The sequence below is a fragment of the Cenococcum geophilum genome, assembly GCF_001692895.1.
Source record: "Cenococcum geophilum 1.58 unplaced genomic scaffold K441scaffold_67, whole genome shotgun sequence".
In the NCBI taxonomy this organism is placed as follows: domain Eukaryota; kingdom Fungi; phylum Ascomycota; class Dothideomycetes; order Gloniales; family Gloniaceae; genus Cenococcum; species Cenococcum geophilum.
The window spans coordinates 149,575-156,013 of NW_027137625.1; positions in this window are offsets into that span (position 1 = coordinate 149,575).

Consider the following 6,439-nt stretch of genomic DNA (forward strand, 5'->3'; position numbering starts at 1 on the left):
AACTATATAAACCAAGCAAATACTATTAAGTGCGTAGGAAGAGTAAGATATATAGAATGCGCGAAAAGGGCATTATGTACAGAATGCACGAGGAGGGCATTATATATTAATTGCGCATTAAGTGTAAAATGCGCAATTAGCTGCACTGCATTGTTAAATACGGCAGTTAGCTGCACTGCGTTGTTGAATACAGCAGTATGCGGCAGTGCGTTGTTGAATACAGCAGTATGCGGCAGTGCGTTGTTAAATACAGCAGTAAGCGGCAGTGCGTTGCTGAATACAGCAGTATACGGCAGTATGCTGCATCGCATTATTAAATACAGCAGTATGCCGCACCGCATTATTGAATACGGCAGTATGCCGCACCTTAGTCGATACCATACGCTACACGTTGTAGTGCGCGGAATGCGCATTTGGCCGCCAAATGCTGCCAAATGCTGCAAAAATGCTGGTAAATTTTTTCCTGACGAACTACAGTAGAAAAGGTAAAGAAGAAGGTGCTTACTAAGTAAATTAACCAGAGGCTTATAGAGCTTAAATTCCGTAGGGTATATTATATAGAGAGCTTTCTAATAACGAGCAGGTAATAGAGTTTACTTAAAAGGACGCTAATATAGTGCTTTTTATAAGTACTGTCGACGACGGTAAGTTTTATACTTTAGCACTAAGGCTTAAAAGCTAATAACGTTATATATCGCCAGGTTGCCACACTATTAAAACTATATAAAAATGTCCTCCCTTTACTACTAGCAGTGCTAGACAGACTTAGAAGGTCTTTAGTAATATAGATAAAAAGGAATTACCTATTCCTACCTTTATATTCTAGTACAATTACTATATATGCGGTGTAGATATTATAGATTAATTACGCTCGTATTTTAATATATAGAGAATTTATATAAGGACCTAGAAGCCTCTACTCCACTTTTTACTAAATATAGTACTTAGCAACTACTTTTTACTATCTTTTTACACCCCTACCTGTAACGGGACTAGCCTAGTTATAGTAGGAATATCTTAGTAAAACACTCGACAGATAAATTCTAATGCTTTGACCAAATTCTGCTAGATTAATTAAATTACTAAAGTCCGTTAAAGGCCGCGTACGTATATACGCACGTATTGACCACTAAGCCCCTAACTATTTAATTATATAATTCTCTTATTATTCCTTTCTCTTCTTTACGCAATGTCTTATTCTTAGTAAGAGCTATATACCCTTAGATTTAGATAGAATTTATATTATTCCTTTAAATCTTCTATAAAGCCTCTCCGCGCCCTTATATTACGTTACGTTAATACTAATACCCTTAAAATGGCAAACGAACTTAAATCCGCCATGTTAACTATTATAGCCCTAGTTAGGAAACAAATAACTATTATATAATAGTCCTTTATAGATACCTTAGCCTAGTAGCGAACTATACTAGAAGCTTAGTATTAGTAATTAATTAAAGCAATATATAAAGAACTTTATAACGCCAAAGTACTCGTGTTAGAGACCCTAATAGTAACACCTATAAACGAAATTAAAATAACTGTATACAAACCCAACCTATTAAATATAAACCCTAAACTAGTAATGGCAGCTTAACCTATAATTATAACGAACCTGGTACCTACTATAAAATCTAAAAAGCTCCCTAACCCTTTAATATTTAATAAAAATTAAAATAACCGACATCCCTTTATAACCAAGCTCCGTCTTAAACTTTTAATAAACTATAATTAATACCCTACTAAAGCTAGTAAGATTAGCTATAGAATATCTTGTTTAAGTAAAGACATTATATAAACTATAGACCCATTCTTCTATAACGGCACCTTTATTAATTTTAAAATTTTTATCTTTTTACTAGAACGAATATATAATAACGCTAGCCGCGAATATATAGCTATTACTAAACTTAAAAACCTATAATAACGGAACCGAGACTTTACCAGCTTCTTTTTAGAATTTTTAGGCCTTATTAGTAAACTAGATTAGAATAAAGCCGCTAGAGTTACTACTCTCCGTTAAGCTATTTTGGATAAAATTAGAGTATAGTTAGTAGGTAGAGAACTGCTAAAAGACTTACCTAAATTTGCTATAATATATTAACAAATTAATAAAGACCTCTAATATAATAAGTAGACCTATTCTCTAAAGCTAACTACACCTTATATTTAAAACTCTATAAAACTAATATATACCCTAAAGCGCAATCCGTCTCTAAGACCTAAAAGCCCTATATATAACCCTATGGACCTTAATACTACTTAATTCTATACACCCTTAATTCTATACACCCTTAAGAACTAATAAACGAAGAATATAAGCCGCAAATAGAGAATGTTTTAGATGTAGAAAAAAGGGTTATATTTAAAGGGATTGCTAAACTTACCCTTTTAAAAAGGTCCGCCGTAGCTCCTCTTAGTCCTTAAGTTGCACTTATTTTATAAATTATACTTATTCTATAAATTATACTAAATTGCTATAAAGCATCTTACCTGTTGGTCACACAGGGTGACTCACCAATAACGACTACTCGAGTAGGTTACAGTGATGTTGGTTGATAAAGCTTTTTGATTGGAATGAGGAAGGGCGAGGAGCTTAAGGCTCCTCGCCACGCTAGTGCCGCGGCGACACGTGACGACCGCTTGCCTTATTCCCGACACTAGCAACTCTTCTTTTATGGTTGTTATCTATATATAACTACTGCTTAACTAGCGTAATAAATATCGATCCTCCTTACTTACTATTACCATCGCAATATAAGTCTTGCTATCCTAAAATTTGCCTCTTAGCACGTAGTGCTTTTTTGCTGAGGAGTTGTTAGTAGATATTGTGTTAGGGTTACTAAGGCGCTAGTTATAAGCGAGCTAATAGCAATTTTTTATGCCGGGTATGGAAAATCCTAATTGGCTGGTTGAAATCAGGGTCCGTAGAATATCGTAGGTGGAAGTAGTAGAAGTCGGTTGGCTGTAAGCAGGGTAGTAAGGGTCTATTATAATAGCAGTACGGTGCTAGCGCAGGGTCGGTTCCGTAGGTAGATTAGCACGGAGTTTTATTACAGGGTTGGTTCGTAATAGCAGGCGTATTAGCGCTATTATTATCTAGTTTATAGTTCGTGTCGCAGGTATATTGGTATAAGGCTTATTGGGTTTATAGCTGCCGCAAATACTAGCAGTTCTTTCTTTATGCTTTGCCTATGTAACTATACCATTCTAACCACTCCCCCCCCCCTACATTACTCTCTCTTTATGGCACCCTCTATAAGAACTTCCTGTCTGGATTACGCTGGTAGCCACCTCTATAGCTACCTTGGGAACTATAGGAGTCTTAGAATTCCCCTCTACGCTAGATCTTCTAAAGCTTATTAAATGTTTGTGGAGAAGTAGAGGCTTATTACGGAAATTGCTGCGGAGATTGCTGCGGAGATTGCTGTGGAGATTACTGGTGGGATGGAGCTTAAGCGGACGGAGCTTGTGTGGACGGAGCTTATATAGACGGAGCTTGTGTAAACGGAACTTGTGCGGACGGAGCTTATAGGGACGGAGCTTAAGGCACGGGTTAAGATATGACAGCTTAAGGAACTTAAGGTGTTTAATAGCCTAAGGTTGTCTATAGTGGTTTCTGCGGAGGCTGCTACGGAGGTTACTGGTGAGGTTACTGCGGAGGTTCTTGCGGAGGTTCTTATTAAGCTTGCTGGCGGGACAGAGCTTGTGCGGATGGAGCTTATATAGATGGAGCTTATATAGACGGAGCTTGTGGCTATCCGTTATTAGAATTCCCTTAAGAGTTAAACTTCTTTATAGCGTATATTTGGTGCTTAATCTTAATCTCTTATAGAGTCCATTTGTGCTCTTCTTTTGTATTAATAACATACTCCTAAATATTATCTCTAATAATACCCCCGTCTATAGGAACGAATACTCTATACTCCTATAAAAAGTCACAAAAGTTTTATATAATATCCTTATTTGTGGGAGCCTATGTTTCCTTTATCTATCTAATAAAGTCCTCCCTTATACATTCCTATAGCGCGGTATTGTTATATTTACTATCTTTATAATATACTATACGGTATAATAAGAATCCGTTTAGGTCTTGTGGTTTAGCGTTTGTAAGGTTAATATCTCTATTCTATATCTTTAGGTCAATATCTTTCTCGTACTTCTTTAGGTAGGTTAACGCCATAGTAGATATAAAATTAACGGGGTGTCGTACGTCAAAGGTAGGTAGGATTTTCGGTTTTGTAGGATCTCGTAGGTTTACTATTAAGAGGTAGGCAATTTAAGATATTATTTAACGCGTTTTGGACGTTAACTTAGGACCTTAGGTTTAGTAACACTTCTAACCTAAAGTACTTAACTAAATCTTCGTAAACGCGGTTGTTCTATATAATAGACGTAACTTAGTATCTCCTAGTACTTAGTAATACTTCTATTACTAGTTTTCTATAAGTCTAAGGTAGTACGGTATTGCCGGGATCCATTCCATATAAGCGCATATGGCACCCCTATATAAGACTGTCTCTTCTATTCAAAAACCTAGCTGCTCTATAGTTAACTGTATATTTAACCACTAATTAGTGTTAGTTATATAGGGTGACTTACCAATAACGACTACTCGAGTAGGTTATAGTAATGTTGGTTAATAAAGCTTTTTAATTGGAATGAGGAAGGGCGAGGAGCTTAAGGCTCCTCGCCACGCTAGTGCCGCGGCGACACGTGACGACCGCTTGCCTCATTCCCGACATTACCTTTAGTTAATTTAGAAAATAAATCGTCCTAAGGCTAAGTTACGCCTTAAAATAAGAAGTGGAAGAGTATAAATATCTAGGCTCTTCTAGCGCTAATATATAATATAACTCCCTTAATATACTTAGCGAAATTTAAATACTTAAAAAATAAAAGGAAGTATAAATCCTTATAGATAGCGGAGCCACTAGTATAGGCTTTATTAATACGAACTACGCAAAAACTTAACGCTTAAATTTAAAGAAACTTAATAAGCCCTAAGGCCTATAAGGCTTTAATAGTAACGTGTTTTACCACTCATTCGTCAATACTAGTCACTCATCAACCCCACCAAAAATCGGAAAAACTGCACTTTAATATCTTGACAACGGCTTAATAATAAATTGCGAAATTTTATAACTAGCCTTTTATATCTATATTAAAACTTTTAATAAAGTTCTAGCGTAATAAGCCTGGCCGTTATTAAGATATTAAGTTNTAGCCCCTAGTTTTAAGCTAAATTGCAATATCTCTAAAGCCACTTAATAGATTACTTTTTAAATTTAATAAGAGGTTTAAAATATATATAAAAGGCCAATTATAAAATTTCGCAATTTATTATTAAGCCGTTGTCGAGATATTAAGGTGCAGTTTTTCCGATTTTTGGTGGGGTTTTGGGGTTGACGAGTGACTAGTGTTGACGAATGAGTGGTAAAACACGTTAAGCCTTTAATATATAGTAAATTAACGTACTACACTTTTATAAAGATGCGGATAGGCAAATACCTTAAATATGTTTCCCTATTTATAATGCCCTTAAAGCATTATAAGGTAATACTTAGATATAGATAGCTAAAATAATATAACCCTTTAATTAGCTAGGTTAAAGAAACACTAAAATTCCGTATAACCTACTGCTAAAGTTATTACTTAAAATACTACTTACTATATAAACATGTATATAACTATTTAAATTTAATATAATATAAATTGCCCTTACTATAAACCTTAAACCAATATAATAAAGTTATAACTACTAATCGTGGTAAAGAATGTAAAGATAATATATTAAAATCCTTTAAAATTTATATAGTATAAGCCGCACCCTTTTATTTATTAGTAAGAAAATAAGACTATAAGATCTTTACTATAACACTAAAAGATATTAAAAAGGCGTTAAAACTAAAGCAATATATTAACCCCTATATTAAAATAAGCACGATTTTAAGATAGAACTTAAACCTAGTATAATGCTAAAGTTCGGCCCATTATATAGTATGTCATAAGAAGAGCTACTAGTAATGTAATAATACCTCAAAGAATACCTAGAGAAAGGATTTATTTGCCCTAGTTAATTACTATTTATCTTACCTATAATATTTATTAAGAAACCTAAAGGAGGCTTAAGGTTCTATATTAATTATTAAGCCCTAAATACAATTATAATTTAAAACCAATATCTAATTCCTCTACTTTAAGAAATGCTTAACCGCTTAATAAAAGTATAATACTTTATAAAGCTTAACGTAGTTACTGCCTTTAATTAAATCTATATTCGCGAAGGAGATAAAAAGTATATAGCTTTCCGTATATAATAGGGACTTTTTAAATACCTAGTAATGCTATTTAGTATAAAGAACGGTCCTAATACGTTTTAGTAATATATTAATAATATACTTTACAAATTCCTTAATGTATTTATTACTACGTATATTAA